At 42.1% G+C, this 27,737-nt stretch overlaps 1 protein-coding gene across 31 annotated transcripts in view; it reads left to right on the forward strand.

Moving 5' to 3' along the window:
* LOC125884463 (receptor-type tyrosine-protein phosphatase delta-like) overlaps positions 1 to 27,737 on the forward strand; it is a 427,644-nt gene that overhangs the window by 258,708 nt on the left and 141,199 nt on the right. For 30 of the 31 annotated variants that reach the window (XM_049569458.1, XM_049569467.1, XM_049569463.1 and 27 more), the window contains exon 9: positions 1,165 to 1,202. The gene's annotated coding sequence lies outside the window, so the exon portion shown is untranslated. Of the gene's footprint in view, positions 1 to 1,164; positions 1,203 to 25,005; positions 25,520 to 27,737 lie in introns of those variants that run through there. The other variant, XM_049569459.1, reaches the window with a different exon arrangement.

Genomic DNA, 27,737 nt, shown 5'->3' on the forward strand with positions numbered 1-27,737 from the left:
TTAAGCTTGAGAATATCAGATTTGCAAAATGTCCTTTTTCACACATAACAAGCTGACACGTAGAGCAATAATACGGCCCTGGCAATTACAACAACAGTTCAAAGATTTTTTTTTTTATATTTTGAAACGTAACGGATTTGTCATATCCCAGCAAATGATTGTATGCTCTGACTGCATTCAGCGAAGCCAGGCACAGCACCCATAAGCCTGTGTCTCGAACAGCTCCGTGATTATACGCCAGTGAAATGACAGCATACTGTACATCAAACTGTAGCCATTTAGTCTCAGTAACTCCATGATATAGCTTGCATATAAACTAGGAATAAATTCCCCTTCAGCATTTTGACAGCAGCTATTCAGATACTTAGCCCTCGTACTCTGCAGTCACATTCCTCAGCCAGAATCAATTGCGCTGGCAACCATTGCCAAGCCGGAATTTTATCTCCCAGCTGGAAAAAAAAAAAAAGGGGGGGGGGGGGGGGTAAGGGAACAGAGCATGGAGATATGCTGTTTATCGGTCATATGACTAATTCTCTCTCCCATCTCTCTGGATTCCCCTTTTGAAAGTGAACTTGGTATTAATCTACAAGACCTTGAGCGCCTTATGCACACAATCAGCAGTGACGTGCCCTCTTTTTTTTTTGGTCAATCTTTGACCTTTCGAGTGCCGCCCACATTTTAATTACTACTAAACTAAAAAGCTGCTCAGTGGCCCCCCATCCCAACTCCCATTTCCCCTTTGTTCTCACAATTCCTTTTTTGTGCCCCAATGAAATCCCTGTTAGATACACCACAATCAAGCAGTGATTGAATATCAGTGGCGAAGAAGGGGTTTTTGTAACGGCTTGGAAAATTACAAGGGCTTAAGTGTCAGACACATATGCCTGCCAAATGTAATCAGTGGGTAATAAATGTTTGCCCTTTACACCATAAAAAGCAATGGCAGTACTCAATGTGAGCTCAGGCTCAGGGCAGCAGATCACTGCGCTGTTGTGTGCTGTGATTAAAATTATTTCCCAACAACAAAACCTGCTGCTGTCTTCACCCTCTTGAACTTGTTCCCGCAAATGACATCAACTTCTTATCATAACAGCTTTTATGATGGTGAATAAACTGTAAGCTAACGTGTGTTTTTTTTTCATTGTTGTTGTTGTTGTCCTGCAGCTCTTGAACTGTTGGGAGGGTTGCTTGAGTGCTGAAAGGTAAGCTTTTATAATCTCATCTGAAGCACAAATCACTGTATAGTCCACAACAAAGATGGGTCATGGCATTTTAAGCTGGGTTTCCATTTTCTGCTCAGTCTCAGGACTGTGTGTGTTAATGCTGGTTGCAGCAGAATGGAGCCTCAGAGGGTAGAGAGTGAAGGCCTCTTGCTCTTTTCTCCCCACTGTTTAATTAGCATGGTCTCAGAGACTGGGGTGCCGCTTTAGCAATCACGAATCCTGCCCAGCCAATAAGAACTTGTGTTCAACCACGTCTGACAGAGATAAATGGCATGCCGCAACATCTCAGCCTCACCCATCATCTCTGTTACCCATGCAATAGTGCATTGTGGGAAGACTAGAGAAGTGCCACAAGTCTAAGTGGGCATGTAGGTCATTCGATAACAACATAAATCTATGTGGGTGTGTTTGCGAAATGAGTCGGAGCTGCTTGTGTTTGTATTGTACGCATGGTTGTGTGATTGCTGAGATTACATTCGACATCTTGAAAGTTTGAGATAAAATACAGCCGTATTATCAGCCGTCGCCACAAAGTGGGGCCGCATTAGAGAAGAGTGGCCCATATTTTCTAACTGAGATGCAATTCATCTGCTCTGTTTACCCCAAATGAGATCCTAGGGCTGGGTTTGGTCAATAGGTGGGAAACTTGTGGGGTTTTTTTGGGTAGCAATGTAAGCCAATTACAAAAGACTAATAGAGCGACGTATCACATTCCGTGATTTGATCATGGAAAGCATTTTGGAGCTTAAGAATCACTTAAAAGAGCTCATATTTTGGGAAAGTGTCTGAACATTGATCCGTCTTTAAAACAAAGGAACTGGTATTCATCCGTGCAAAAGACTAGATTAACATGGAGCTTCCACTGAATACAGAATACGCGACATCCTGAACTGACTAGTTTCTTGAGCCAGATGCCACATCTTGTCCATTGCTGCTTAGTTGAATTATGCCCTGTGATCCTGAAAGAACCACGCATGAAAGGACAAAACTACATTGAAAATTACATCACAGGTGAAGGTGAAATAGAAATAGAAAAGACATATAGTAGTTTTACAACAGAGATCTGTACCCCTACTCCACAAATTAATCAAAACTTTTTTGAACATTTAGTGCTGTTAATAGCCACTGGTGAACCTCCCAGATAAAGGCAATATGACAATGAACACCCTGCAAGCCAGTGCTGAGTCCAGAAACCTGATCAGAGTTCAGTCCAAACAAGGACACATAAGCCACTTCAGTATAGACATTGCATTTCTTCCTGCTTAAAATATATATTATAGCCAATACTTGATTTTTGGGGCTGTTGCTGAAACCGATAGTAGTTATTGATATATCAGCCGATACTACATATATATGCATTTATACGATGTAATTCTGGTTATCAAATATTTTTGACAAAGATTGTGACAGCCCACTAAAACAGTAAAATTAATTGGAACTGTAATAACTACAAATTACTCCAAGCATCTTTTTCTGCATTATGTTCCATTAAAAATAAATGTATCATGTCAGTGCATATCAGACAACATATGAGCCGATACCAATATATCTATAATAGGTCAATATCGGCTGATTAAATCGGCTAACCAATATATCAGTCAGGATGTAAGATATACATTTACATTAAATACATTCTCTAAAGCTGATTAACATGCAAGCTGTTCTAGATAAACAGTAGATGTGATTTCCATCTTTTTACTGCATTAATGTGGAAATTAGTGACACACAGTGTTTTAAATTCTCCTGTCATAAAGTATTCTTGCTTATTTATTTCCACCATAGTAGCCTGTATAAGTTGTTGAATGAGACTCTATAGGTACAGCGAGGAATGAGCATTTTAAGTTATTTCCATATTCGAGTACTTGCATTAAATTATTAGTGTTCTAATTACTTGTAAAAAAACAAAAAACAACAACGGAATAATAGGAACAGATATTGGCCTGCAAAGGAAAACAAGTGCAAGTTTAAATTAATTAATTGAGTAACAAGGCTTAAATTAGCCTGTTAAACCAAAAATTCAAAGTTAACATTAGAAAAATCAGCAAACGTAATGTCGCTGCCATTACATAGGTTAAAAGCAGCACTTTAGTGCTGTCTCTGGAGTCTGGAGCCACTTTCCACCCAGTCACTTCAACATCTGCCCAAGCTAACACAGCAGCAGCGGCTAACATCCAACACAGAGCCTTTAAACTGTCCCAACAAACTCATAGTGACACTGTTGTTGAACCTGTTCATAAGTGTTACGTAATGTTAGCCACGTGAAGCTAACAGCTAGCCCTGTCCCTGTGTGTGGGTGTGTGTGCGCACACACACTCTTACCGATGGTCCCCAGGCGTGGAGCTCCACCACAGCTGTCACTGCACGCAGCTCTACAATGAAATACGATTTTACCCATTTAAGTAGTAAAAACATACATAAAAATCATGTCTGCATGTTAGAGACGATTACTCTATATATTAAACAAATACTGACATCCAAGCAAGTACTTGAGTACTCATGCCCATCCCTAGTTCCGGCACAATCGGCATGCACTTCTGAGAACAATTTACAAAGTAGGGTAACTAAAAAAATACAATCAGTTTTTGTTTTCAACTTCAAGTTTTCACATTGTTTTAATGCCGTCAGAATCTTAAACTCCAGAATTATTTTAGAAGCCTTTAATAACTTACTAAAAGCACCGTCTCTTTATTAATAAAGAATTTCCCCCACTCCCTGACACTTTCTTATGACTAACATGCACTTCACTTATGGGGTGGTTTCAGCAGTAATTGCTGCAGCCTTTTCCCTTGTCTCCCGTTTCAGTGGATCATGGTAAGGGAACAGTTTGTAGCAGTGGGGGCATAATTAGTGATAGGCCTTGGACATGTCATACTCTGTTAGTCAGCCTTGCTTTAATTCCTTTGTCTCCTCTCTGCTTCTAGAATTTATTCAGGCGGTGTGTATGTTCGTGTGTGTCTTTGCTGAGGCGTTACAGCGCGTGTGCATACTTAATGTACCTGGTAAAATTTCATTTGCCCCTATACAATAGCATTATGGTAATACAGGAGAGACGTTTCACCGGGACGTATGTTTGCGCATACGTGTTTGTCTTCTCTGTCTGCCTGCACTAAGATACCTGTGTGAGTGCCCCTTTGATTTCCCGTAGAACAAAAGAAAAGCAAATCATTCCATTTTGGCTTTGTCTCTCAAGCTAGAAAGGCTTCAATACTCAGCTGGCTCACGAGGCTCATTTGGGCTATAATTAGAGGAAACCTTTTTGGGCTTTCTCTATTCCTTTTTAAGCAGTTGTCTGTAGCAACAAAATTCACAAAAAAAGGTTTTGTATGATGCCAAAAGGTAGACTGGTGATTACTGTCGAAGGACGCTTTCTGGCATGATGAGTGTGTGTATATGTGCGCGTGGAGTTTGCAGAGAGGTTTCTCAACCTAGGCTGTTGATGTGAGGGTGGATGAAAGCCGCTTTGAGGATACAGTATACGGCTAGGAGGGAAAGCTCTTCCTCCACCACCTTCCTTTGCTTTTCTCCAATTTCCCCCCTCTCCTTCATCTCCCTCCTTTCTACCCTCGCTCATTCTGCTGCCACTCTACCCTTGCTATCTCCTCTTGACTGCCTCTCCCCTCCCTCTGTTGTTTCCCTATCCAATTTTCCCTATACATCCAGCCCACTCCTTCTCTGTAGCCTCTTTCCCCACCGTAGCTGTCTTCATGCGACTGCTCCTCTCCCTGTCCTCCCTCTTTTAGTTTTTCCCATTCACTTGTGACCCCCTCTCCTTTCCCCAGTGTGAGGCCAGCAGCAGTGAAGGACACTGCCCAAAGCGTGATTAGCTAAAGATTAAGGAGGCAAAAATTACATACAAGTCAATTTCTGCAACAACATTCACTCCACACACTTGTGTAGTTAGTGCAGCGTTGTTGCTTCGGACGCACGACTCATTTCGAGATGTAAATTTATAAATGTGGAGCACGGGGTTCAGGTGTGTGCCCAGAGCCATTTTAGAGAATATTCCTTCAGCCATAGCACATGGCACCTCTGCAGATAGCGACCCTTGTGCTTCTGTTCTTTCATCACGCTATATTAGCTCTACAAAGACAAGAGGGGGAAAAAAAAAGTTTGGAAGTGAACCTTGAACTTGAAGTTAAGTCAGAAAATAGCCAGATTTGTACAGCTCTGCTTGATTGGATTATTTCTCAGGTAATCTCTTGAGTAGATCTGACAGTATGAAACACACTGGAGTTTAGAAACAGCAACAAACAAAATTACATGTAGTAAAGATTGCATCACGGTAGTACTGTTATTACTCCAGACCTTTATCCTTTATATTACCCCTCATCAGAAGACTTTGACTATTCAGACTTCAGATACACATCAAAGTCCACAGAGCTTTCTTGTTTCTTTACTATCTTATGTAGGACTAATTTCCTATGTATTCAGGCTAAATTAGGACTGCTTTCAAACTAACAAATATGGCTGACTGAGATAACACTCCACGCTGCCGAGTTCTGTTCACGCCAGCAAATAAAAAATAAAAAAAAAGATGGTGGATGAATATAACAGTTACAAGGACATTTTAGATTCAATATTAAGTGGAGAAATGGCTGACAAAAATGCCTTTTCATGGGGTCTCTCTGGTCTTTTAAAAACTCTTTCCCTTGTCATTGCTTCTCCACAAATTTGTGAACAAATGACAAATTACGGTTCATGTTTTCCTCTTTTGTGTTCGCTGTCGGCAGGTGTGATTGATTCTTAACATGGGAAACACAGCACAAAGCACTTTGCGTGGGGGTGGGTTGGCTAACTTCTTGGCTTGAAAGGTGCAGGGTACATTTTTGTGCAGCTGTCTAACACGCATGACGTACCGTCAGCGCTTATCTGATAATTCGGTATTGTTGAGAGATTTATCCTCAGACACGTATCTTAAATGTACTGTATCTTATCCTGCCTTCACTGTAAACCTTGCATCTCTCCCATGTGCCCATGCTCGCTCATGCCTCCAGCATTATGTGCTGGATTGTAATTCACTGTCTACTATTTGAGGAGCCAAGGCAGCTTGTTTGCTATTGATTTTATTTACAAGGCTTCTATATTTTACTCCGTGCAAATCAGAGCAATTGTTTCCAAGTGCATGCATGAATCAATGCTTCCCTGGAGCCTGCGCTGGCGACTGCATGCAGCTCAATACGTCCAATTTATGTTTTAATTACGATGATCTACTAAGTGTTGGGAGCTCGGCCCTGTTCTCACAATCAGCATCAACAAGCCCAGCAGCATGCATTGTATTGCACATTGGATTTTACTGTCTACATAGGCGGACAGCGGTTTTTGACCGCATTCATCAAACTGCCCCGAGTCTCAACAATGCTGATTTGTAGTGATGATGATGTGTGCAGTTGCAAGGATGCTGTGCCTTTTGCTCACAGTTGACTGAATACTGACATGTATACAATAGGTATTGGTAAAAAAAAAAAAAAAAAAAAAAAAGATCTTGTAAGTGTTGCAGTTATTGTCATATTTACAGCACTGTGTTGACTTTTGGGAAGCCACACAAAAGAGTAGGTAGTGGTTTATTTTATGATTTGCTATCAATTGTTCAGACACAGAGTGTAAAAACAACAACTGCTCAGCCCTGACAGCCTTGTCTGGCAATGTGGCTCCAGACTGGATTTTATACCCCTCCATGTTTGTTCTGTACTGTTTTTGTTTGGCTGAACAGTATATCATTTGATCACTTGTCATTAGACGTGATTGCTCAACTCAGTATGCCATATAAGTGGCTTCTGGCAAGCCTGAAAGCCATAAATTTTATTGACTCCTGTAATTAGGACAGATCAATAAAAGGCAGTTTCTTTCACTGCTTCCAAGGACTGTATTTGGTCGGTGCACTTTTCTAGGTCTTGGTTCCATTGCAATCACAATATTATGACACAAAAGCACCATAAAATGCTGGGGAAAAAATGGTAACAGTGTATTTTACAAACAAACATATAGCAGCACAACAACATTTTGCAATATCAATCCCAAATCGTGAAGAAATACTGTGCTATTTTATGGAGAAAAAGACCGCCAGGGCTCCGCTCTGCTCTCAGATATTTTCTCTCTTCATAATTTGTTGCTGTTGTTTTGCGTTACAGCATTTGCAGATGCTCCGCCAGTAATACCTAATATAATACAGTAGAAAAACGGCCCCATAGTGTGTTGCTGTCAAGCCTCTTAAGTTGATAGCTGTGTCTTTGCACACTGCGGGAAGAATCCCTTTCTGTCAAACAACAGCTGGTGAAGACAACATGATGCGGAGGCCACGGACGAGTGAGCCATCAAACCTCCGTCTCTGACAGTACTTTGGCAAGCCGCATTTCATAAGAGTCTGTCTCACTCTGCTCTGCTTTTATGGTGCATGAATCAATGATAATTGTGCTGTGTTCTCACTCGAATGGCAGAAGTATCCCCCGTGCGGCAACAGTCAAAAAAGGGAAGATTGGACGGATGGATCAAGGAATACCCAGAAATTAGCATGAATGAAATGAATCACAGTTCCCCTGGGATTCTGATTCATTAACTGGAAAATGTTCAGTGCAGAAGGCACTGGTATTACTGTGCCAATACAGCTAATATAATATAAATTATGAGCAGCTATGAAAAGCAAGGTTACCCTATGCATGACACATGCCTGTTGTTGACATAGCTTCAAAGAAGAGTTGTGAAAGGCAATGAATCTACCAGCTGTTCTGTAGCTGACCCACAGGGGAGTAGAAGGTGAAGTGAATGAAAAATTCCCTGAAGGGACTATTAAAGCTTTTTTTTTTTTTTTGTTATTATCATTGTATTTCACCCAAGCTGTATAGCATGTTCAATGCACAGTGTAGATTTGATCAAACATGCTACTGAAAAGCTTTCAAGCAAACTGTGAGATCAAATCAAAGCCCAACAACCTTATCCCCAGCTCCATCAGGGGCTAATTCCATTCCAAACCAAGCTCCCATTCTCCTTTCCCTTATCCCCTCTGAAAAGCCCAGTGATTAGAAGTAGACTTAAAGTCGACTATAGCACCCCCTCCCACACACACGCCTCACCCTACCCAATTCTCGACGAGACCTTCTTGAATCCCCAAAGCCACGGCCAGTTTATCAGCATCAGGGGATCAGGCAATCTCCCCCCCACCCCACTTCAAACGGGGAGTCCAATGTGTTCCGCAGCCTTCGGTGTAATCTCTTTGGCTGTTGACAGATCTAGCGAAGGGTCAGCTGTGATAACAGGATCACTCAGGTGGAGACAGGGGAGGGGACCACTAAAGAAAGGGACAGAAGCTAAAAAGAGAGAGAAACGTGAGCGAGCGCAAGGTGAGCTCCGCCGGTGAAGTGGAGCTGGCGAATCGGACGAGGGAGGAGATTTTTGTGGAGCATATGCAAAGCCACGGGAGTTACATGCCCACACATGATTATGCCTGCATGCAAAAGCACACTCACCCACCTTGGTTCCAGCTTTTTATTTTTTTCTGCTTCCCTCTGTTTTATTGTAAATTCAATATCTTTGGATGGACTTAAAAAAAGAAAGATTAATCAATATTATAATCAAGATGTGCAGCAGTGTGGTGCCAAATCTCACAAAAAATAAAAACTTCCGCAGAAGGAAAGAAAGAAAGAAATCATGTCCCAACTATTACAGTGGAAATAATAGAAAATCCAATATTTAGTTACAAACTGAGCCCTATTTGACATGGCTGGTTGCCTGACAGAGCAGCAGGCACCCTGACAAGGCAACTTTGGCCTGTCTTGCCCAGTCTGCTTGCTGCATCCACAAGCACTCTGACCTGGCGTCTTATTAAAACTGCTATCACCCATAGAGGAGGGGGAAAAAAAGTGCAGCAGTGGACATAAATAGTGGAAAAAATGGAAGGGGTGAAAGGTCACACAAAACTGAGGAGCTACAGTGTCAATTTCACGCTTGGGCATCCAGTTGACATGGAGCAACAAACACACAAGCCATTACTCACACCACATACGCAAAGTTTTACAAACATATTCCGTTTGCATGCAACATTCATAGACTCTCTCTTTGTCTGTCTCTCTGTCTCTCTGTCTCTCTCTCTTTCTAACACACACACACGCTGAGAAGCAGCATGGTAGGCAGTGACACAAAGCTAATGCCTTGTCACACAGGCTGTCAGCAGATTAGCCAGTGGATTACACCCCAGCCATTAGATGTGCACAGAGCGAAAGGCCACAAACATGGCAGAGAGAGGGAGGAGAGGAGAGGAGAGGAGAGAGTGAGACAAAGTGTGAGACTGGCAGTGATAGGGCATATTCTGGCACGAGGCATAGGGAAAAAGCTAATGGGAAGATAGGTTAAAGGAGAGGAGAGGAGAAAGAAGAAAAATAAAGGCTGGTTAAGTAGTGCAAAGACAGAAGTCAAAGTGACACAAAGGAGATGTTGAACTGGAAGATGTAAGGATAAGAAAAAGGGAGTGGGTCAAGAGAATTTGCTGCTGGAGCAGGGGTAACAAGATAATCAGACAGACAGGACAGAAAAGGTAATAACAATGGTAAAGGGAGAGACACGGAGGGAAGCAGAAAATGCGAGAGGAAGGGTGGGAGAGGATCCAACGGCACATGAGGGAGCAGAGGGGAGGAGGTGGAGAAGTTGTGTAGTGTGCAGGTGGGAGAGAAAAAAAAAAAGGCGAAACAAAACCAAAAGGATGGGAGGAGTGGAGGTGATGAGAGAGACATGAGAGGGGAGAGAGAAGGGAATGAGGATGCTAGAAAAACAGAATGAGAAGGGAAGAGAGGGTAGGGGAGGAGCAGGGAGAGATGGAAATGAAAGGAGCAGGAGTAGAGATTAGAGGGAAGAGATGGGATGTGAAGCACCGGAGGAGAGGATGGAGAATACTCTGTGGTACATTAAAAACAACGCTGTTCGCAGGCGCGAGGAACAGATGCTAAGAAGTGGAAGATGGACCTTAACGCAGAGTTTGACAGAGAGAACGTGAGGATTGGATTCAATGAGGGACAGTGAGATGAACACATCTGTTCTTATAGTATCCAGAATCATACTGCCATCATCATGGCTGGGCCTCTGTGTGATTTGTCTAACCACAAGACAGACATTCTGGCTGTCACACAGTCATGGCTTACTGGGACACTTGAATGGAATGGAGCCATCATTAATGTCACCAGTAACACCTGTGCTTTCGCTTCTACGATGAGTCAAAGTGTCTGCTGTGAGAAATGCCTATTTCATGCCATGTCCTCTTTTATGCACAGGCTTTGTTGTCTCTTTGATTGGCTTGGCTGATCACATTTATGCTTTGTGTCACTTAAAGCTGCAATAATCAGTTTGTGTGGCCACAAGGGGGCAGCACAACAAGCTGAAAGCACAACATCTGACAACAAGACGCCGTACAAAGTTGTAATCGTGGACGTGTTTGCAAAAAGTTGCCTTTTTAGCAACCAGCAGACACAGAGCAAAGTCAGGTTTTTTGCCATTTGAAGGATGTTCATTTATTTTTGTAACCACCTATCCTTTAACCCTTTAAAAACGGACATCCAGCGGACGACTGCTGGAGATCGTTGTTTGAATAATCCTGCTTATAGAGATCTAAAATAAGAACCATAATAGCTAGAGCATTCATTCTTCTTGCAGCAGAAAGATGAGGCTTCCCATCATTATGTCATTACCTTACTTTACCCTATCTTATGTGCAAACAAAAGTAGTATGTCACCTAAATTATGCCAGATTTTCCTCATAATGGCCTTGGGAGAGTGTTGTTTGCATAATCCTGTATATATATTGATCTAAAATAATAACTACAATAGCAAGAAGAATCATTCTTTATGCAGCAGAAAGCTAAGGCCTCTGAGTTCCCTGTAATCACATTGTACGCTCATGATGACATCACTGCACTACATGCACGGCGTTGCCAGGGGAATGAATGATGAATCTATCACAGCCTTTGCACTCTGCTCATAAAAAAAGACCATATCTCAAAAAGTAAATAATGTACATAGTTTGAATAACTTATGGAGTATTAAGAAATAATATGTTTGTGCTTCTACATATAAAAATCTTTGGATTAACATGTTTTGTTTTTTGATTTTGCAAATGTGATAAACAAAGTGTACATATTTTGTATTATTCCTTAAACGACTCAGTTTCAATACTTTTTTAAAATTACTGTAGTTTATTGAAAACATAACTTTTTAATTTTGGTTGTAAAGATTGTAGGGATATGAAGCATTTGAAGATACTCAGGGAAATGACATCACAATAAGCAAAATAACCAATGTAGGCACTGACGGACCATCTGTGTTGCAGAGTTCAAATTATTAAGGGTCACAAGGGGGCTGGAGCCTATCCCAGCTGCCATTAGGCAAGAGGCAGGGTACACCCTGGACAGGTCGCCAGACTATCACAGGGCTGACACATAGAGACAGACAACCATTCACACTCACATTCACACCTATGGGCAATTTAGAGTCACCAATTAACCTGCATGTGTTTGGACTGTGGGAGGAAGCCAGAGAACCTGAGGAAAACCCACACTGGCTAATTCATTATTACTGTCTTATTAGCTCTGTTTGTGTCTCCACCAACTCCTGAGAAACTGTACTTTTAGCTTGCCAGACATACGACTGGCAAACTCTATGTATCACTTCATGCTGGGCAGGTAGTGGGTTTATCTGAACTTTTTTTTGCTGCAAGCTAGGTTGATACTTGTGGAGGTTGTAGGCCGTAGAACTAAACAAAGAGCTAAGAGGAAACGAGAGTAAAGAACTGAGTTGTATAGCTTAGAGGAACAGCAAGGTTGGGGGATAATCTCCTGTGGGCTGTCATTGTGAGCATTAACTTTCACATTATACACAATCATTTCATCCATTAGCAATTTAAGTATATTAATAAATGCAGGTTTAACTACTGGAAACAAATGAAAAAAAAACCTGATAGCTAGTACAGGATACAGCAGTCAGGAAACATATGGGACAAGTTTGACAGATATCACAATGTCACATGAGAGGTGCGACCTTGTGCCTATGACCGAATCACAGCCGTGATGATATTCAGTACAACACGTGAGTGTGACATTACTTTTATACAACAGTTCTACAAGCGTCATTTATAAGTTAGCAGTAATAAGCGACAACAGATGGTGATTTGTTTGTTAAATAACCATTTATGTTGTTCAGCCGACACAAGTAGTTCTCCAATTGATGGGACTTGACTGATGCCAAGCACGCATAAACATTCCTGAACATTAGCATTAGCTAGCTACGTCGTGTAAGTTAGGTCTATGGTAAAGCCTGAATTATGAAAACTGAAATTAAACAGTCTGGCTTTGTTTTCATCTTCGGCTTCAGAGAAAGGTTTTAGTCGTCTCCATGATAACCCCCTGCAGAGACATCTGCGTTTTTTATGCTACATGTCTATTTCTATCACAATTAGTGAAGCGTAATCTGCACAAACATCTGTTTAAATCAAACAACTATACTGCTGTATATGTTTTTAATTTTTGAACCAAATCTACATTGATTGATCTGCTCCCCGTCTGTCTGTGAGCAGCAGATTCCCCTCACTTGCTATGGTGGGCTGGGAAATAAAATCCACGAGTCGATAAATACAAACACTGTGGATTTCTTCCTGGGGAGCTGACATGAAAAATATTTTGGTTCAGTACATGTCTGCTGTCAGTCAACCTGGTGAGGGCAGTTTGGCCGTCATCTTTGTGGTACTAAGTTTACTAAAATCTAAGGTAATATTAGATAACGAACAACCATTAATGTAATCAACAGAGTGATACATATAGTTAAAAGTCCCAGTGATGTTATCAACCTCTTACCTGATTAAATAATTTGGTCGGAACTAACTGTTGTATAATGAAAGATAAGTTCATAAAGACACTCAGTGTACTCTAACTTTTGTCAAAAGTAGACATTCTGCTTTCCTCTAGATGTTACTAACTGCAGATGGCATATTGATGGGAGCCAGAAACTTTTCAAGCACTTGTCAGTTTAACTTTTACCACGGCACTCGTGTATCACCATCTGCTGAGTAGAATGAAAGCTACTCCCTGCATTGTGAGGCAATAATGACGCTTAGGCTTTTTTTTTTTTTTTTTTTTCCCTTTTTTCAATCAGTCTCTAGTTCCAAGTGGAGAGGTGTCAGGCCTTCTCGGTTGGTGTTTCATTTTATGGTAATCGACTTCACTGCCCCTACCGTCACCACCACCTACAGCAACACCACTAAAGCACTTTGCGGATGTAATGGCGTATAATTGTCTGCTGGATCTGCCAGTTAGGAGCTTCATTTCGAACTGGTATTTGCACAAGAATGGAAGGGAAGATGTCAAGTTAACGAGGGCAAATGGGAAATTTCGATAACCATTCAGACTGGGAATCGTGTTGAGAAGAACCATGAGAAGCACGTCTTATTGTGTTCACAGAATGCATATGTTTGGCGTGTAAACCGCACGTACAGTACATGCTTTGAGTACAGAGCGGTAGGCAATATTCACCGATTATTCTTGGTGACTGAGGTGGGAAGGGCTTTCTACTTGTCTGTGTTTGCATGTATGCCAACATTTGTGTGTGCATTATGTGTGTGCATGCATGCATACATGAGCGTATATATGTGTGTGTGTTTGACAGCAAGGCTGATGTCATTCAGGGCGCTTTAGCTGGTTGAGTGATTTGAATGTGTGCCGTGGAATGAGCTGAGTCTCAGAAGTGCCGGAGGGAGATGGGGGGGAGACTAAATGTGTGAATCCCCACAGGATATTTAGACTGTTTATTATGATAAGCCTCCGCATGCACACATCCTCCACATAAACATACATAAGTACACATATAAACTCGTGTGCACACATGTTAAAGAATGAAAAAGGGAGAAGCAGATGTAGAGACGGGGAAAATGATAGGGAGCCGAAGAACAGAGAGGAAAAAGGGTGAGAGACGCTCTGAGACACGTGATTCACATGTGCGCAGTGATAGGTTCGTAGTTCACAACCTATAAAGACTAATTCCACACCAGCCTATCCATAGCCACCTCATGTGGGAGCCATTCCACCTTTTAAACCCCCTCTCACTTAAAGCGGGCCCAGATGTAAGTCAAGGGGCTGCTTTGGATTAGCCAGAGAGAAAAACTCATTTCCTTTGCCATTTTACGAGCATTTAATTTGAAACAATTAAGATATTACGGTGCTGCGGATTCACTACACAGAGTGACAGCTGGGAGCAATCCCATAAACCCCTGAGCCAGTGAATGAGGCACCTTGCTTCTCTCTTTTGCTCCACTCACCTCCTCCTCCTCCTCCTCCATCTACTCTCTGTTATTTCATCGAAGCATTTAGCTTAAGGCTCTGTTGAGGTGAATGTGCTACCTTTGCCTCAGCTGAGATCTCGCTGCTACCGCCAATTACTTTAGCAGCTCATAAATGCACCAGTTGGCTGATGATAGAATGGCCTAATTTCCCAAGACTAAAGGGAGGAAGCGAGCACAGAGGATGTTTACCTTCTGGACTGCTTTTTCCATCACACCTTTTATTGCGTTATTGGATTTATAGCATGAGTTGCATGACTCATCTTTGGAGGAATTAATGAGAAAGATGCAAACTACAGGGGGCAGCAAATGGTAAGCTGAGATGCAGACGCTTTGCACTGTAAACTGTGGCAGTGTGGTCAACACCATGAAAAGCACTTTTAATAGACTCTACTCGAAATATTTGAATTGGAGCACTTGTTTGGTGTCATGCAGCTGTTGAGGACACACATACCGATGACCCTCCTTGTCCTATCTGTCCTACACTTGAAGAACTTTGTCACTCCTTGACTTCGAATTCCAGCTAGCTTTGTCAGCACTCACCCATCAATTCACCTCCTCCTACCTTCCTCACTGGCATAGGAGGGCATCGGGGGTGTGAAATTGATGAAGGTGTGCTTGTGAAAATGTCAGTGGGGGATCACTGGCCAGAGAGAGAAAGAGAGAGGGAGAGAATATATTTTGGGGTGGAGGGGGTGACAGATAGGAGTGGAAAAAGCTCCTTTTCATGAACACTGAACTGTAAAATGGAGGACCCAGTGCAAACAATGGCCGTGATCAATCGGCTATGGTGAGAGGTTTCTCGTAAATACCCGATGCCAGCCCGCACACGCTGAAAGAGAGAGAGAGAGAGAGAGGGGGTGAAAGAAAAAGGAAAGGGATGGAGAGAGAGGGAGTGGCCGAAAGAGACATAGACAGAGATGAGGTATGTGTCACTATTAGTTTGGGGAAGGAAAGTCAGAGGGGTAGAGAGCAGAACAAGTGGATGTAGAGAGGGTGGAGAATGGGCAGATAAATGAAGCAACAGGGAGCGACAGGCTTTTAGAGTAGGGAATATTTAAATAAATGAAAGGACAATGAAGGGGAGTGGAGTGAGATGGGAAAAGATCAACAGAGGGGAAAAAGCAGGAGTTTTTTTTTTAAACACACGTGTGAATTCAGGGAATACAGAGAAATTATAGAGGAACTAAGAACTAAGTAAAAAAAGAGAAACCATCATTTCCTCCCAAAATTGACTTGAACCCATTAGCTATAAAGGGCTGAAACCAGCAATGTTCTTTTAATCACATTATCTGTTTCTTCTTTTCCATGTGTTATATAGTCAATATAATAAAATAGAAGAAATATCTAGAGTCTACAACCCTTGGTGACCTAACTAAGACTTGCTTGTGTAGTCCGACAGTCCAAAACCAAATTTGCATCGATATGAAGCAGGGAAGAGCAGCAATTTTTCACATTTAACAAGCTGTAAACAGCAGTTCTGCTTAATAACTAACTTAAACGATTAGTCGATAATTGAAATTGCTGTTGATTATTAAACAAATTGATTGATCATTGCAGCACTAGCTTATAATATGTATACCCATAGAGCATACAGAGCACATGTTCATTCTTTTGGGATGTTCTGCATTTGCAAGGAAACAGCACACAATATAACTCAAAAGCAGAGCGGCTAATGCATCTACCAGTATCCATGGTGACGGATGCTTCCTGCTTATGGAGGAGAGTGCGCGAGTGCTTTTTACAGTTTATCTGCTTATGTATACCGTCGTTCTTAACAGGAGGCGCCCTCCGCAGCTGTGAATGTGACTTTATGCAGGCTGACAATTAGCAGTGAAGTGCGAGCGGGGTCGGGATCAGTTTGGGAAAAAAGCCTGTCTGTCAGCCACAGTCACTTCCACTTCCTTGACTCCTCATTCTCCATCTCTATCTCATAATCGCAGAATTGATGCCGACTTGTTAGGTTCTTATTGCATCAGGCAGACATTTGCATATGCTCGCAATACACACAGAGATTCAAATTTGCATGGTTTCACTGGACAGGTGTCCTGAGCTTGGTTCCACAGAGGGACTCTGTCAGGCAGGAGTTGACTCAATCTGTCTAAACCCCCTTTCCCTTGCTACCTCTATCTCTCTTTGTCTCTCCGCGCAGGCTGCTGCACACCATGGCTGCTCACGCTATCCCAGTTGATCTCTTAATGGACCTAATTGCTTTTCAGCTCATTGCACCCCATGCCAACGCTAAACTAAATCAAACCGAGGTCCCATACACAAGCCTCGTCGCGAATCTGATTCCGCTTGACATCATAATAAGGTGATATTGACTACTCATGACTCAGCAGTTCCAGAACAGATGACTAAGCTTGCGCCTCTCGTCACAGCGTGCCCCGTGACAGGCGGAGCTGTTGGGGTCATGTAAGAGTTCAAGTTGCCCTCTTTAGGAGTGCAGTCCATTGTGTTTTTCATCGACAATATGCTTGTGACCCTCTCCATGCCAGACATTATATTATGCATTGTTGCACACTGAGCAATAGATTATAAACACTGATATACACGAGGAATAGATGCAGCCTCCGCGCAGAACAATCTGCAGTCATGTCTGCTTCTGTGGCATCCCTACTGTGGCCTTTGCATGCCGAACTCGTGCCATCTTGGGAACTCTAGTTGAAGGCTGCTTGAAAGCTAATCAGAGCTGATCACACATGTAACACTTAACTCCTCCAATCTGAGGCAATGTCACACTAGACTAAACATGTAGTCAGCTTCGCCAGGATTTAACACTACGTGCAGTCAGGTCTGGAGGTATTGTGACACCAGGCTGCAGTCAGCTGCTCCAAATTAATATCTAACGTGAAACTGTTGGCAGCACCAGTAAGAGCTAATGTATAACCACAAAGCTCTCTCCAGGTCCAAAACCTATTTTCTCAATCAGCTTTTTCCAATGAGTGATGGGGTGCTGCCAAACTTGAAACAGCTTTGGTTTATTTTACATAAAATGTTGATGTCATATATTTCTGCGCACTTATCAAAGTTAGCAGCATTTGAATGGAAATGGGATGACAGTTGTGGGGTTGTTTGTTCATGTCGCCTGCACTGTCAATCAAACCTGATCAAAACTACATCCACAAAGTCCTGATGAAGCAGATTAGCAGAGTTTGGAGTGTAAAACTTTCAATAAATAACAACCAAAGATGTTTTCCCCAAATACCAACTTTGACTGTTGCTTATGAATATTTAATGTGACAGAGAAATACTTAATAATTGAAACCAAGTATGCAGAGCTGCCTGATTGTGGCACAAAAACTCCTTATGAAGTCATACATATTTTTTTGCTATTATGTGATTAATAATGCACAGCTTTTACTTTCCGTCATAACACAACTATCTATATAACTATAGGTCCAGGTAACTCTCTCGGGGGTTAATTTGGAAACATAAATAGAGTTGATTTAATGATCTGGCTGCAGGAGGCGTTAAAGAGTGTTTCGCCCTGGGGGACATGTTTTACGGCTGTCACTGTTTCCACTGTCACTGTTTACGTCGGTCACTAAGTGAATTATATAGATGTTCTCACTGATTGTGTAAGGCTCTGTATATAGCTGTCTGACATCGAACCAATAAACGAACCCCTTCTTCCCTATCATGTACATAATTATGGCTATCAAAGCTCATGAAAGCATGGCTGTATGCTTAGCCATCCATCATGTCTGACAGATTCTAAGAAGGAGAGAAGTATTAGGTGTCTCAGCCAAGGACTACAGTTGGGTGTTGGTTTACATTTTTCGTGCCTTCGAGATGTGTGTAATATCACCTTGGCATTTGTCGCTTTTAGCCCCACTCCCTCCCCTCATCACCCCCCCCGCCCTTCTCTCCCTCTCTTGACTGCTTGGGCAGCGGCCATAAACAAGTCAATCTCAACACATTGGATTATATTTATCCGCTTAAGATAGATTGTTATCCCAAAGAGCGCGAGTCTCGCTTGATGGGGAAATTAATTTTACGATGACTGGTTTACTTGATCAGGGTTGCGGGGGAGGTGGGGACTATAAATGTATCAACTCTGGGGCGTGAGGAGCTGAAAACAACAGTCCTTGTTTTTGATTCAGACAAGTTGTCCCTCTTCTCCGCAGTATTATACATGGTGTTGTCTTTGGGTCGCAGAAACTAGAGTAATGACTTGACTGACAGTCATTTGTAATTCGCCAGCAACTTGTCAAGGGTGAAAAGGCCTGCACCTCGGGCTATGGCGAGATTGACAGTGAATGATATTGTATTTTCACGTCTGTCTGTCTAACATTAAATGTGAAATTGACAGTTTTGCATGCAGAATTATAAATAGGCTGCATGATCAGAAATCCATGCAATTTATCCAGAATTGAAATGCTGTCCATGGAGGAGAAAAATCCCTCTAAAATAGCTGTCAGCCCTCCTAAATCTAAAGTGTTAAACTGATATGGCAGTTATTGGATTGAGTTACAATGGAACTGACCTTAGCCTATTGAACAACAAAATCCAGTCTGAGCCTAGTCCTTAGTGTAAATTCATCTGACAAGCATCACTTAAAACCTTTTTTGCAGACTAAAAGCAGACCACTTTTCTTGCAACTTAAAGAACAACTTGATTGATTTTTCTACTTGTGTTGCCTGTCTGTTTCTGAACCAGCCAGCTTAACACTGATTCACAAGAGAAAAAGTATGACTTTAAGAAGCTGTTTGATCCCCACGGAGATAAAAACTGCACCCTGTAAAATTAAATCCTACCAAATCTATGAATTGATTTGCTTCATACAGTAACTTGCATAGTCCACAAGGCCACCACTAAAGACAGTTCTGAGAGAAAATGTAACATTAAATACAAGGTATCCACCAGCTCTAGCAGCATGACACAAAGGGGCTGTCAAGGACTGGGCTTGTATTAAAAACCACTTTACTGTATTTTTAAATAAGACTCGACAGCCATGTCTGTGGCTTGGTGAGGCTGTACTTACAGCAGTGCTATGAGCTAAATGCTAATGTGAGCATGTGAAGAAGCTGACATGCTAACATGTGGTTTAGCAACCACTTGCTAACTAGCGCTAAACACAAAGCAAAGCTTGAGGCTCATGGAGGTGTCATAAGTTTCACAGGTATGGTAGATGTTAAGATATTTCACAAGGTAATTAAATGCTTTGACCTGCTAGTTGTGCTTGAAGAAACTTTGAAGAAAGTTGACAAAGTTAAAGGAAGAATTCACGCCCAAACCAAAAATACTTATCTCCTTTTTACTTGTAGCGCTATTTATCAATCTAGACTGTTTTGGTGTAAGTTGCAGAGTGTTGGAGATATTGACCATCGCGATGTCTGCCTTCTCTCAACTATAATGGAACGAGATAGCACTCGGCTTGTGGTGCTCAAAGTCAAAAAAACGTACATGTGAACTATTGTCTTTCCAACCAAATTAAACCCGCCAACCACATCACTGTGCATAAGGAAGTGTGCATCAACTCATGGAACCGAGGCTCGTGTTTGTGACAGCGCAAGATGCTAAGAATCACGGTGTCCTCCTCAGCTGAGCTTTAATGTTAGTTAGCTCAGTGGTGCTAGTTGAACTAGCAATAGATGCACTCTTCCTTCTGCGCAGTGAAACAGTGAGAGGGTGTAGTACGAAGTTCGTACATGAAACTGCTCACAACAAGGTCTGTAGATTATCTTGATGAACCAGGTCATGATTTCAATAAAGAGACACTGCTGTTGAGTTTTTTAAATGTATTTTCTGGGGGGCTTTGAGCACCACACGCTGAGTGCCATCTAGTTCCATTATATTGGAGAGAAGCCAGACATCTCTACAGCCGATATCTCCAACACTCTGCAACTCAAACTGAAACGATCTTGACTGACAAATAACACTGCAGGTAAGAGGAAAAATATGATTTTTTCATTTTGGAGATGAACTGTCCCTTTAAGTTAGGACTATGCATGTCTGTACAAAATTTAACGCCAAGTTATACAGTAGTTGCCAAGACATTTCAGTTCAAATCTGAGACTTTGCATGATAATAAACAGCATAACACTGAAATATCCATGGTGACAGCTGCTAATCGATACTAGCCCTAACGAAACTCATTATAGAATATGGCATTTAAATTATTACTGCCATTGTTCAGCATTAAGATACAAAAAAAAGAAAAGAAAAAGATAACTGGAGAGACAGATCTACTGCGTGGGCAGTCTCACAGTGAAACACATACATCAAAAGATTTGCTTACATAATTTATCAAAGCAAATGCATATTGATACTGTATAACCTTTAGAATCCTTAGCTTAATTTGCATCGCATTTACATAGTAAATGTCAATCAGTGCTACACTTTGCCTGACCCTCACACGCATGGATGTAAACATGCCCGGGGCGGTATATCAAACACTGTTGACTCACATGATAGTAATGTGTTGTCATTTTCCTATAGCAAAGAAAGCATTTGCCAAGCGAGTTTAATGGCCTTCCCACTGTCAACAGTATTAATAGGCAAACTTGCAGCATGTGGTATGCTGCGTCTCAGCTCAGCACTCCGAGTTTCTCTGTCTTGGATCCTTCTTGTTGAAGGACAGTTGGTTTATAGACTACCGCGTCCTGTTGGGCGACAAAGTTCAGCCATGATAGGCTAGCAAGGCAGGCTCTTGATAAATCCTACCCTTGCCCTCATTTGTCAACAAGTGCCGCTGTATTACTGCTAAGCTGGTGCCAAGAATATGAAAGCACAAGGTTAGATGCAGAGCAGAATTGTAAATCTAATAACTTGTGTCATCCAATTATATTCAAAGAACTCGAATACGGGCGAGGGATTTAAAGGGAAAAAAAAAAGAAGAAGAAGCAGCCCCTTACAGTCATGCGTCGTAGGTGAATGTCAGCATGCCTCACCTAAAGGACTGGAATCATTTCATTAATGAGAGCAGAGGTTTCTCAGTGTCAGATATTTTCTTCACAACCACAACAGCCTTCCAACCTAGAATCCATACTCCTGATATATAAGGATATTTTCCGAATAACTGCTTTAGTGAACGTCAGATAATCCGACATTTGTGATCTACAGTACATCGTGCCGCTAGACACAATGAGCTATCACTCCCACAATGCTTTCTCATAGCCAGCAGTCGAGGGCAATAGTTCACATAACAGTAATTTCATCAAGTTTCTCTATTGTTCATTGTCACAGAACCAACACTTTCTTTTTGGCCTATAAATCTACATGCGGAGGCTGTATCAAATTCTGCCCTTAGAAAATGGAGCTCGGCATAATTTGCAGGTATAAATCACCATCACAGTTACTCAATCAGATACATGACATGTCTGAGTGCAGGTAAGAAAACAGATCTGCTGACTGCAGTAGTCTGTCTCTCAGAGTACTATTGTTGGATGCTAGATGTTGGTGTCTGCAGGGCTCGGCTGTTCATCAGAAGGTTTGGGTTGCTGCCACAAAAGCAACTTTTCTCAAAACACAATTGGTCATAGTCATCTGTCTCCCCGGGCCATTGCTGTTATTTTTCTGTAGCCCTACATCAGAGGACCGTGCACTTGACTGTGTTATCAGCAGCAATATTGTCCCTTTATGCATTTGTCGTGCACCATTATGTCTATTCAGTAACGTGAACGTGAATGAATCACGTCTTGGAATCATTACATGAAATGTGTTTGATCATTACACATGGATTACAGCCGTTACTGCTCAACTTGGCTGCGACAGGCTGACCTTGGAGTACACAATGCGGTATGTGAACACAGCTTTCCTGCGTATAGAAGCACTGGCCTTTGATAAAAATAAACAAAATGGTAGGTGACAGACATGGAGACACATTCAAGCACAGTCCGACAACAAAATCAATACAATATCCCTGCAGGGACGTACAGTATAGTGTGTCTGTGGCTCTCAGTGATGAGTTGTAGTAGCCTCATTGTACATGATGACATTTTTATGGAGTTTGCGCTGACAGTACCCCAACCACTAGGTACTCGTGTATGCCAGGCTTCACCTCTCACCTGCTTAAGGACGAGTGGTGGAAAGTTAACTGCATAGATTTTCTCAAGTACTGTACTTTAATTAAATAAATTTTACTTTACATTAATAGTTCACTACATTTAAGAAGGAAATATTGCACTTTTTACTCAACCAAATGTATTCGACAGCTATAGCTACAAGGTCATTTTCACCTTAAGATGTTAAAACCTCCAATAAACACTTAAAATCTGGTGCATATTTTAAAGTATAAACATAGGTAGCTGCTGCTTGCATGTTAATGCGCCAGTAATAATCATCCAAGAGGACAATATATGGCCTAATAATGTAAAATTGAGATAGGGCCATTTTGCCTTCATGATCATACCAGATCATTGATTTACAACTCTCAACCAAGTCTCAAGTCTTTGCACTAAAGTCCCAAGTCAAGATAGGCAGATCCTTAGTCAAGTTCCAAGTCAAAACTGAAAAGTCCCAAGTCCTAAACTTTGAGTGTCGAGCCTTTAACAGGTCATTGTGCACTCTTCACCAAATGTAATGCCATTTTAGCAACAGAGTAACAATACATTAAATTTACAAATATCATAAGTGCTTTTTAAAATTTATTAAGTTTGTTAAAACAAGTGTGACTGAACGTAATAATAAAAAAGTAGTACTGGCATTGCTCTTTCATAGCGTATAGATCTAATAACTACGAATGGACTTTTAAAGTAACTTCCATATTGGAGTATTTGCATCAAATTGTTACAGAGTACTCAAGTGCTCTCAAAAAAAATCTAATGCAAGAATCTTCATGTAAATTGACACAGAACAACCTATCAGCCTATTTCCCAAAAAGTTAACATAAAACAATGAGCAAACTTTCTGTCCCTGCCGTGACATGTTTGATGCAGCACTGAGGGGCCATCTCCAAGCCGCTTTCCTTGCGGTCAGTGAACATCTGCCCAGTTAGCACGAGCTAACACAACAGCAGCAGCTAGCATCCAACACTGAGCCTTTAAAAGGTCCCAACAAGTTCACTCTGACATTGAAATGGCTCGACTCTGTCCCGTTAGTAATAGGTAGGTAACGTTAGCCTTGTGATGCTAACAGTTAGCCTTGTCACTGTGTGTGTGTTTGAAGGTCTACTCTCCCAAACTGTTCCCAGGTGCAGAGCTCACACTTCCACAGCAGTAGTCTCATGATAGAGAGAGAGAGAGAGAGAGAGAGAGAGAGAGAGAGAGAGAGGGAGAGGGGAAAATGAATAAAATCTTCACGTCGGAGGTCAGGCAGGATTACTCTATACACTGAACAAATATTTGTGTCCAAACGAATCCTCAAGTTCTCATGCCCATCTCTGTATTTAAACAGTAGTTTCTGTCCTGTCTTGTTATTTTTGTCTTACCTTACATTGGAAAAAATGTCGATATATTTCTGTTTTCAAGCTTCTCCAAACTTTTTCTTCAAAGTGATATTGCATATTGTTACGTCTTGTGTCCAGATGAAATACAAAGATTAACATTAACATTAGTTGATTCAGGGAATGAAGGGAAATTAATTGATTTGTGGCACACATTTCAATAGCATACTTTTTAATCTTTGGGCTTGGGGGAGGGTATCAAGTATTTTCAAGTCAAAAGGCTCAAGTCCAACTGAAGTCATGAGTCACACTTTTGATGAGTCTAAAGTTATCAAATTTGTGGCTTGAGTCTGACAGAGTTCAAGTCCATATTTATTTTTTTATTTATTTATTTTACTGTCCTAAAATGTGGGCGGTACAGTGATAGTGATACAGTGGTTAGCATCGTTGCCTCACAGCAAGAGGGGTTCGAACCTGGGGTGGGGGAGCCCCTCTGTGTTTTTCCCCCAGTGTCAGTGAGGGTTTTCTCCAGGTACTCCGGCTTCCTCCCACAGTCCAAAGACATGCAGGTTTATTGGTGACTCTAAATTGTCCGTAGGTGTGAATGTGAGTGTGAATGGTTGCGTGTCTCTATGTGTCAGCCCTGTGATAGTCTGGCGACCTGTCCAGGGTGTCCAGCCTGTATAGGCTCCGGCCCCCCTGCGACCCCCAACAGGATATGGAAAATGATTGAATCTTTTTATAATTTATTAGTTGTGTCATGATATGCAGTATGCATTCACCCTCCCTTATGATAACATAGCAGTAGCTGTAACACATGCAGACACGTGTGGGCTCACACATGTAGTCATATTCTCATGGTTTACCAACTGAAAATAATTATGCAGTCAGACCCAAACACTCACCCACGCGCGCGCGCGCACACACACACACACACACCTCTAAAATAGCCATGTCCAAGTGCACATTCCTGCAGTGGACTTGGGGGGGAAAGTTGATCCAGGAGAGTTGGGAAAGTGGGACCTCGCTGAGTGACGTCACCCCTCCTACTCACACATACACACACACCTCTCTCTCCCTCTCTCTCTCTCTCTCTCTCTCTCTCTCTCTCTTTCTCTCATTCTCCCGTTTTTCTCTGCCTGGGGTTTCAGTCCGTGCTCGGGGAGGGGGGAGAGAGAGAAAGAAAGAAAGAGAGAGAGACAGACAGACAAACAGACAGACAGAGTGAGGGAAGGAGAGACAGAAAGAGAGAGAGAGAGAGAGAGAGAGAGAGAGAGAGAGAGAGGGGAGAGAGAGAGCGAGAGCGAGGGGGCTGTGTGTCCCAGCCACACCGCACTCTTCAAACACAACCACAGTCTCGCCACGTTCAATCCAATGAAGATCTAACGAGCACCAAACAGACAGAGCCAAAACCAGAGAATATATCACACACACACGCCTCCACGTGCGTGTTTTTCGTCCTGTCGCCCCCCGAAGATCGTTAGCGCGTTGGTGACGGACAACTCGAGGAAAGACGCTGGGGGGGAAACAAGAAGAAGAACCTGAGGACGGATTTCTTTTTTTCCCCGGGACTAGACTGTCATAACTGGATGTAAAACAAGAACTCTCTTTGTACAGAAAATAAAGGAGAGACTGAGTTTCAAACTGACCGCAAAATGGTGATAAGGTAAGTGTTTGGCGAGCCTGGGAGTTTGGAGATGGTGACAGTCGGAACTGAAGTCGCTGCCGCAGTGATTTCAGGTGTGCGTAGAGCCTCGTGAAGTTGCTTCAAACATATCAGCTGTGAGCAGTTACACCTATTTAGCCTGGCGTTATTCTCCTAACGCACACAGGCTATGTGCTGGCTGGCGTGGTGACGGGTATAACCGTTTAAATCATGTGTCAATAATTGTTTTACGCAGAGTTTATTATTACGAACGCGCGCAACCTTGGATAGGCAGCGCTTTCCGAGCCACATAACAGTGTAAAACGCCCCGGACGGCATGAAATAGCAACATTAAATGGCTTATTTATCTGTTTTAATATGCATCTGCACATAAACTACATCCTTGAATGTGCAGGTGGAATATGTGTGTGATGGTGTGCCGTTTGTGGAGATTTGGCTTGTGACAAAATGTGTTTTCTTCTACTAAATGATCCCCACACATTCATGTAAATATATTACACTGCTTTAATATCGCGTTTCGAGTTTGGCTGCAGATGATCTGATCAAAAATAACAAAAGCCGCCAGCTCAAATGTTATTTTAAGCCCACTGTCATGTAAATACAGTTCATTTAATGGACCCTTTTAGACTTGTGGAAGCCTTTCTCAGCGAGTAGATTGTGAGGAATTTTTCAAAGTGCATTCCTGCAACTCTCCAGAGATCTCTCATCTTATCCGTCTTATTTTTAGATCACTTTTTTTTTTATTATTATTTTATTTTCGCGGGGTTTAAAGTTGACTTTGCTTTTTAAAGAGCTCACATGTTTCAAAAAGCTGAGAAAAAAAATAATCAGTGAGGCAGGCTCAGAGTCAGTCACGCAACATATTCTGTCAATCAGGTGAAAGTGAACCTTTATTTCCAGTAGAGCTGTGCACACACCACCTGTGCTCAGTGTGCCGGTTGGGCCACTAGGGGACTCATTCTCCTCAGCCAGTGAGGGGAATGCAGCACAGAGGCTACAAGCCATGAAGAAGGGATTTTAGGCATCATGTAGAAAACAGTCTTAAAAGAAATAGTCATTTACAAAGCTCATAAAATAACTGGCTGTGTATCAGTGAGCTTGTTGAAAATTCAGCATTTGTAATGTGCAATGTGTAAGGAGGCATTATGGTGTAAAACAACCTGACCGTATGCGGTGTAATATATTGCTGTCTGTGCCAAATGAAAAGGCGGTGATAGAGGGTGGTGTGGGCTAGTGAGGTGTTGGAGAGGCCAGTAGGTGTGTGTGTGTGTGCAAGCATGCAAATGAGTGTGCATGTGTGTTTGCTCAAGCAATTCCCAGAATATAGCCAGTAAGCACCCTGGAAGAGTACTTCCCAGCGCCTCCACTGTCTTTCATGTTTTACAGTTCCCAGCTCAAACAATTAGCACTTGCCCAATTTTGACACGGCGCAATTAACGCTGTCACCACACACGTTCGATTTCCAATTTCGCTGGTGCAACAGCAGCACTCAAAAGAGGAGGCAAAATGGATATGCATTAAGGTGGCGCTCGCTTAAAGTGCTGCTGTCCAAAGTCGCTGAAGGGAGCAAAGTGTCTTAGTCATGGAAAAGCGGCACTGATGCAGCCATCTTCTCTCAAACCCTCGTCCTTTCCTCAGTGGCGTTTCTAAATCCTCCAAAATAGCATATAGCTTTTTGTGGGGGGAAAAAATGGTAAATTGTGAAAAGGTAATTCTATATTATAGTGTCAAGGAAATGAAAGGAGAAATGAGTCAAGCTTTCAGCTGTGTGTGTGCGTGCGTGTGTGTGAAGGGTACAAACAGTTCATGGCATGCAAGCCATTAAATTGAAAAATGATATAAGGCTTTAGAAAGTGCCTATAAGGGAGTTGGGCCATTTTTGCGTGCCTGCTGATGTACTTTTTTCTCCAGCTTTTTGTGCCTGAAGCACATTCGGAAATCATATCCCACATTTTTGACAGTGTCTGGAAGGGACACCGGGGTATTTTGAAGACTGAATGTTAGAGAAGTCAACAATGTCTTTCAGATGTCCTTTTTACTTGTACGACTTCTCGAATCTACACTGACCTGGCTAAGTGTTTTTTCAAGCGCTTCAACATATGCGGGTTAAATGTTAAGCTCAAAGATATGAGCTCTTTGACAGCAGTGAATTTAATGTAACTGAGGCATCCTGAAGGACTAAGGGAGCTTTCAACATTCCCTTATCCAAGTCCTTTTT

The sequence above is a fragment of the Epinephelus fuscoguttatus genome, linkage group LG23, assembly GCF_011397635.1.
Source record: "Epinephelus fuscoguttatus linkage group LG23, E.fuscoguttatus.final_Chr_v1".
Taxonomy (NCBI): Eukaryota; Metazoa; Chordata; class Actinopteri; order Perciformes; family Serranidae; genus Epinephelus; species Epinephelus fuscoguttatus.